Here is a 7,427-nt window from a genome sequence, read left to right as displayed (position 1 = left end):
GTGCCATCCCATAAATTGGGTTTACTGTGTGATCCCATAGTTTGTGGTTTACTGTGCGATCCCATAGTTTGGGGTTTACTGTGCCATCCCATAGTTTGGGGTTTACTGTGCCATCCCATAGTTTGGGGTTTACTGTGCGATCCCATAGTTTGGGGTTTACTTTGCGATCCCAAAGTTTGGGGTTTACTGTGCGATCCCATAGTTTGAGTTTACAGTGCGATCCCATAGTTTGGGTTTACTGTGCGATCCCATAGTTTGGGGTTTACTGTGCGATCCCATAGTTTGGGGTTTACTTTGCGATCCCAAAGTTTGGGGTTTACTGTGCGATCCCATAGTTTGGGTTTACTGTGCGATCCCATAGTTTGGGGTTCACTGTGCGATCCCATAGTTTGGGGTTTACTGTGCGATCCCATTGTTTGGGCTTTACCACGCGGTCCCATTGTTTGGTCCCCACAGCGCGTGTTGAATGGCCACCAGTGGCATCGCCGTTCGCTCCTGCTGCGTCGCATTCCCCTCCACGCGTCGCGGGAGCGGCCACGCAACGAGTGGGGGCCTGGCTCAGCCCTCGTGGCTGCGTGGTTGGGGGGGGGAGTGGGTGGGTGTGTGGGTGGGGCCAAAGGCCCTCTCCACCGCACGTGTTGTGGCGGACACTATAAAGGGGAGGGTGAGTGGGAGGCGGCGTGTAGGAAGGAGGCGGGGATCAGGAGGCGAAGCGGCAGAGGACCCACGTTGGCCGCTCAGTGTCCCCTCCACCGTGGTAGCGCGCACGGGGCGTCGGGGGTGCTATCGGAGACACCCCCCCCACCCCACCGATCTCACGGCTTCTCTCTGTTGCCGCAGCCCCCCTCTCTCTGCACATCACCAGCAGCACCACCACCAGCACCACCACCAGCAGCAGCACCACCACCAGCAGCACCACCAGCAGCACCACCACCAGCACCACCACCACCAGCAGCACCGCCACCACCAGCAGCACCACCAGCAGCACCGCCAGCAGCACCACCAGCAGCAGCAGCAGCACCACCACCAGCACCACCAGCAGCACCAGCAGCAGCAGCAGCGTCGTCCCACTCATCCTCGCCGTCCGATGCTCCGGTAAGCAAGGGTAGAGGAAGGCGGTCGCGTCTCTCGCCCCGTGTTTACCGGTGCGTCGCCCACCCCACCATCCCCGTGTGTGTGTTACACTGGTGTGTGTGTGTTAGTGTTACACGTGTGTGTGTGTGTGTGTGTTAGTGTTACACGTGTGTGTGTGTGTTAGTGTTACACGTGTGTGTGTGTGTTAGTGTTACACGTGTGTGTGTGTGTTAGTGTTACACGTGTGTGTGTGTGTTAGTGTTACACGTGTGTGTGTGTGTGTTAGTGTTACACTGGTGTGTGTGTTAGTGTTACACTGGTGTGTGTGTTAGTGTTAGTGTTGCACTGGTGTGTGTGTGTGTAACACACACACACCCACCCAATAGTGTAAGTGTAACACACACACACCCACCCAATAGTGTAAGTGTAACACACACACACCCACCCAATAGTGTAAGTGTAACACACACACACCCACCCAATAGTGTAAGTGTAACACACACACCCACCCAACAGTGTAAGTGTAACACACACACACCCAATAGTGTAAGTGTAACACACACACACACATCCACCCAATAGTGTAAGTGTAACACACACACACCCACCCAATAGTGTAAGTGTAACACACACACACCCACCCAACAGTGTAAGTGTAACACACACACACACCCAATAGTGTAAGTGTAACACACACATCCACCCAACAGTGTAAGTGTAACACACCCACCCACCCAACAGTGTAAGTGTAACACACACACTCACCCACGTGTGTGTGTTGCACACTGGTGCGCGTGAGTGGGGAGCGGTGGCGCAGTGGTTAGCGCACTGAGATACGAACCTCACCGGGCGACTCCAGTTCGAATCCCGCTCACAGCCACCCCCGGTGACGATTATCTGAACCGGTCCTGGGCCTCCCCTAGGTCGACTCAGCCTCAAATGAGTACCTGGTGGCGATGTGTGAACATCGCCACTAGGGAGACAAAGGCGGCCGGGCGTGGTGCCGGCCACCCACCCCCTCGTGTACCGTGCCGGTGTTCATAGGTAGCGCTGCTACTCGCTAACAGCACTTGCCCCTACAGTCTGTTACAGGCTACACGGGGGATCTTTGTGTGAGAGTGTTGTGCAATCGCTGCTGATACAGTGTGCGTGTGTTCGCGGTTGTGATTAGTGTGTAAAGCATGCCTGTGTGTGTGTGGTGTAGTGTGGATGTGTATGGTGTGCTGTGTGGGGTGATGTGTGTGTGTGTAGTGTGTGCTTGGTGTACTCCTGTGTAGTGTAGTGTGTGCTTAGTGTAAAGCATGCCTGTGTGTGTGGTGTAGTGTGGATGTGTATGGTGTGCTGTGTGTGGGGTGGTGTGTGTGTGTGTGTAGTGTGTGCTTGGTGTACTCCTGTGTAGTGTAGTGTGGATGTGTATGGTGTGCTGTGTGCTGTGTGTGGGGTGATGTGTGTGTGTAGTGTGTGCTTAGTGTAAAGCATGCCTGTGTGCTTAGTGTAAAGCATGCCTGTGTGTGTGGTGTAGTGTGGATGTGTATGGTGTGCTGTGTGTGGGGTGATGTGTGTGTGTGTGTAGTGTGTGCTTGGTGTACTCCAGTGTAGTGTGGATGTGTATGGTGTGCTGTTTGTGGGGTGATGTGTGTGTGTGTAGTGTGTGCTTAGTGTAAAGCATGCCTGTGTGTGTGGTGTAGTGTGGATGTGTATGGTGTGCTGTGTGTGGGGTGATGTGTGTGTGTGTAGTGTGTGCTTGGTGTACTCTAGTGTAGTGTGGATGTGTATGGTGTGCTGTGTGTGGGGTGATGTGTGTGTGCTTAGTGTAAAGCCTGTGTGTGGTGTGTGGTGTGGTGTGGTGTGTGTGGGGGGTGTGGTGTGTGTGTGTGGTGTGTGGGGTGGTGTGTGTGTGGGGGGTGTGGTGTAGTGTGTGGGGTGTGGTGTGGGGTGTGGTGTAGTGTGTGGGGTGTGGTGTAGTGTGTGTGTGGGGTGTGGTGTAGTGTGTGAGTGTGTGTGCGGTGTAGTGTGTGTGTGTGGGGTGTGATGTAATGTGTGTGGGGGGTGTAGTGTGATGTAATGTGTGTGGGGTGTGTAGTGTGATGTAATGTGTGTGGGGTGTGTAGTGTGATGTAATGTGTGTGGGGTGTGTAGTGTAATGTGTGTGGGGGCTGTAGTGTAATGTGTAATGTGTGTGTGTGGGGTGTAGTGTAATGTAATGTGTGTGTGTGGGGTGTAGTGTAATGTGTGTGTGTGTGTGTGGGGTGTAGTGTAATGACTCCGGCAAAACAACCCCCTACCTCCTCGCGGTGCCGGACGGGCAACTCTGTCGTGGACAGTGCTGTGGGGGGAGATCCAATTTTGATTGGCTCCTCCCCTCATGGCATGTGTGTCCACCACAGGGGCTAAACGGGGGCTCTGAACGGGTGCGAGGGGCTGGTAACCCCTCCACCTTCAATTAATTACCACGAAACCACGAATTAAACTGAAATATGTAACTAATAAGCTTGTGCCGGAGGCCCCGGGGGGCCAGGCGTCTATGACGTCTCCTGGCCAAACCCCAATTGGCGGAGCCAGGAGATTGAATACCTACCCTCGGGGCTACTCCAGAAACAACGAAAAGCCACTACGGGTGGCCACGTGGAATGTTCGAACGCTCACTCCAGAGGAGAGGCTGCCACTCCTCTGTCGGGAGCTGGACCGGTACCGCCTGGATCTATGCGGCATTCAGGAGGTCCGGTGGACCGGCTCTGGCTCCTGCCACCATGGGGGGTGGACAGTCCTCTACTCGGGGCAGCAGACTGCCAAACAACAGGGTGTGGGTCTTCTTTTGAACAAAAGAATGAAGGGGGCGTGGGAGCGTGGCGGTGAGGTGTGGGAAGCTGTAAGCCCCAGGCTACTTTGGGCTCGCCTTCCCATCAACCGGAGGCGAGGAATGGTGGTCGTGGTTAGTTATGCCCCCACCGAAGATGAACATCCGTAGAGGGATGCAGGCAAAGCCGATGAGTCAGATGCCTTCTATGACCTCCTGTCACAGGTGCTGGCTAAAGTGGCCCCTCGGGATAGAGTCATCATGTTGGGTGACTTCAATGCCCGAGTTGGTCATGATACTGGCACCTGGTCTGGAGTGATTGGAGGGCATGGGCCAGATCAGCTCAATAACAACGGTAGGAGGCTGCTAGATTTTTGTGCAGCCCATGGACTTGTAATTACCAACACGCTGTTCCGGCATCGGCGCATCCACACAACATCATGGATGCATGCCGGGTCCAAGCAAGAACATCTGCTGGACTACATAGTGACGGACCAGCGAATGCGAGCCCATGTCCTTGACACCAGGACCTACCGTGGAGCTGATCTGCCCTCTGACCATCGACTAGTCATCTGTAAGATGCGCCTGCCATTCTTCCACTCCGGTGGTGGGTGTACACCCAGGACCCCATTCCAACATAAAGTGGCCTGGTCTCAGTTATCTGATGAAAGTTGCAAGCGAGAATTTCATCATCGCTTGCGGCTGGGATTGGCATCGTCCCCGACTCCTCCTGATGTCGAGGGTAAATGGGCGAGGTTTAGGACTGTGACTCATGCAGCTGCAATGGCTGCTTTGGGTACGCGGTCCAGACCTCCCCAGAGACCCTGGCTGACAGAGGAGGTGTTCAGGATGGTTGAGAAAAAGCGACAGGCCCACTGTCATCGGCTACAGAATCCCACGTCAGAGAATGAGGAGGCTTACCGCAGCCTTCGCTCGGAGGTTCGGAGAGCCGTGAGGCGCTGCAAGGATGGGTGGTGGTCGCGGGTTGCTGAGGAGATGGAGTCTGCCTCAGTGGCCCGTGATCACAAATCTCTATTTAACTCCATCAAAAAAGTAACCTGCAGCGTCACACCTATTACCATCATTAGGGGAAAAAACGGTGATCCAATCTCCGACCCCCAGGAACAGGTTCGCAGATTTGCTGAGCATTTCTGTGAGGTCCTGGGGGAGGGAAAATCCCTCAGCCAGGAAAACATCGTGGCACAAAGTGAGGATGACCCTGCTGAGGCTGCGGTGCCTCAAATATTGGAAGAAGTCACCCCCTGTGAGTGGCTGGCTGAGGTGCCATCTGCTGAGGAAGTATTGAGGGCGATCCGGAGTCTGAGACCAGGAAAGGCAGCGGGCAGAGATGATCTCCCAAGCGAAATGCTGAGGGAGGGTGGCGTTTGTGCACAGACTGCCCTATATGACATCATAACAACAGTCTGGACCACTGGACGGGTTCCGCAGGATTGGAAGGATGCCCTGGTGGTCCCCCTTTTTAAGAAGGGGGACCGCACAGACTGTAACAACTACAGGGGCATCTCACTCCTCAGTGTGCCGGGAAAGGTCCTGGCAAGGATTATTCAGCATCGCCTTGCTAGGCACGCTGAGGAGAGGCTTGCGGAGCCCCAATGCGGTTTCAGGAAAGGGCGGTCCTGCACAGATGCCATATTTTCTGTCCGTCTGCTACAGCAGAGGTGTAGGGAATTCCAACAAGACCTACATCTCTGCTTTATTGACCTGGTCAAGGCCTATGATACCATCAGTAGGCCTGGGCTCTGGTTCGTTCTTCGTGCTTTCGGAGTACCTGACCCGCTGCTCACGATCATTAAGGACCTTAATGATGGTGAGCAGGCCCGGGTAAAACTACGTGGCCGGGAGTCAGAGCCATTCCCTGTATACCTTGGGGTGCGACAGGGATGTCCTCTGGCTCCCACATTATTTAACATCTATTTTGACCACGTAGTTCGTGAAGCCTTCAATAGCTGTACCGGGGGAATCTCCATATGGTACAGATATAATGGGAGGCTAATCGATGCCCGGGTGCGGTCAAGGGATGGCTCCCTATTGCTCAACCACGTTATGTATGCTGATGATTTAGTAATAGCTGCTCAGTCAGAGGAGGAGTTGGAGACGCTGCTGCTGAGACTGGAGCGTGCCACTAAGAGGTGGGGCCTTACCATCAGCCCCACCAAAATTAAGCACCTGCCTGGGTATTTTGCACCATCGGACACTCCACCCCCACAACTCCCAATCGGTGATGGGGCAGTTGTGGAGAGAGTGGAGAGTTTCCCATACCTGGGCAGTGTGCTTATGACTGGCTCCAGTTTAACAGCAGAGGTCTCACTCCGAATCAGTCGAGCGGCAATATCTTTTCATCGGTTGCGTAACGCTGTGTGGAAGCTACCTGGTCTGTCGCTCCGCACTAAGCTTCAGGTCTTCTCGGCCACGGTCATTCCCTCCCTTCTCTACGCTTGCGAAACGTGGACCCCCCTAATGGAACATCTTCGCAGGTTAGAAACATTTAGGCTGGCCTGCCTACGATCCATCCTGGGTTTAACCAGACTGGATTGTGTGAGGAGCTCACAAATCCTTGAAAGATCTGGGCAGGGTCCCATCGGTGAGCTCCTCCGGCAGGCAAGGCTGCGATGGCTGGGTCATGTAGCCCGCATGCCCAGCCACCGCATGCCGAAACAGCTTTTGTTTGGCCGGATTGAGGGGGCTAAGCGGGCGCGGCACGGGCTAGAGAAGAGATGGAGTGATGTGGTACAGGAGGACGTGGAGCTGAGTGGACTTGCCGATGACTGGTACCAGCGGTGTCAAGATCGGCCTCTGTGGAGGAGGCTCGTGAAGGATGCTACTGGGCAGTTGGAGGCAGTCGCCCTCCAACAACAACGGAGGGCGGAGGAGCGACGCTCAGAACAACGAGCGGAGCGCCGGGTGGCTAAAGCACAGCAGGTTGGCACAGTAGGGGGCACAGGTGGTGCATCAGCCAGTCATCTCAGTCAGTCGACCCGTGGCACCTGGGTCTGCCCAGTGACCTCCTGCCAGCGGGCGTTCGACACTTCACGTGGCCTCACGGTGCACATAGCCTGGCACAAGCGTCGTGGTGACGTCACCGCCACTTAGTGGCGAATGGCGGTTGTTGTTGTTGTTGTAATGTGTGTGTGTGGGGTGTAATGTGTGTGTGTGTGGGGTGTAGTGTAATGTGTGTGTGTGGGGGGTGTAGTGTGTAATGTGTGTGTGTGGGGGGTGTAGTGTGTAATGTGTGTGTGTGGGGGGTGTAGTGTGTAATGTGTGTGTGTGGGGGGTGTAGTGTGTAATGTGTGTGTGTGGGGGGTGTAGTGTGTAATGTGTGTGTGTGGGGGGTGTAATGTGTAATGTGTGTGTGTGGGGGGTGTAGTGTGTAATGTGTGTGTGTGGGGGGTGTAGTGTGTAATGTGTGTGTGTGGGGGGTGTAGTGTGTAATGTGTGTGTGTGGGGGGTGTAGTGTGTAATGTGTGTGTGTGGGGGGTGTAGTGTGTAATGTGTGTGTGTGGGGGGTGTAGTGTGTAATGTGTGTGTGTGGGGGGTG

The 7,427-nt window shown here is 54.8% G+C and overlaps 1 protein-coding gene across 2 annotated transcripts in view; it reads left to right on the top strand.

Moving 5' to 3' along the window:
- The first annotated feature begins 655 nt into the window (after nucleotides 1–655).
- Nucleotides 656–7,427, top strand: part of LOC116939282 (uncharacterized) — a 41,949-nt gene continuing 35,177 nt past the window's right edge. Inside the window, exon 1 of one of the 2 annotated variants that reach the window (XM_076061132.1) lies at nucleotides 656–1,095. The gene's annotated coding sequence lies outside the window, so the exon portion shown is untranslated. The remainder of the gene's footprint in view (nucleotides 1,096–7,427) is intronic. The other variant, XM_076061131.1, reaches the window with a different exon arrangement.

Source organism: Petromyzon marinus, chromosome 5 (genome assembly GCF_048934315.1).
Source record: "Petromyzon marinus isolate PM22_M1 ecotype Great Lakes invasive population chromosome 5, UKy_Petmar_22M1.pri1.0, whole genome shotgun sequence".
NCBI classification, from domain to species: Eukaryota; Metazoa; Chordata; class Hyperoartia; order Petromyzontiformes; family Petromyzontidae; genus Petromyzon; species Petromyzon marinus.
This window is presented reverse-complemented; position numbering and strand designations above follow the sequence as displayed.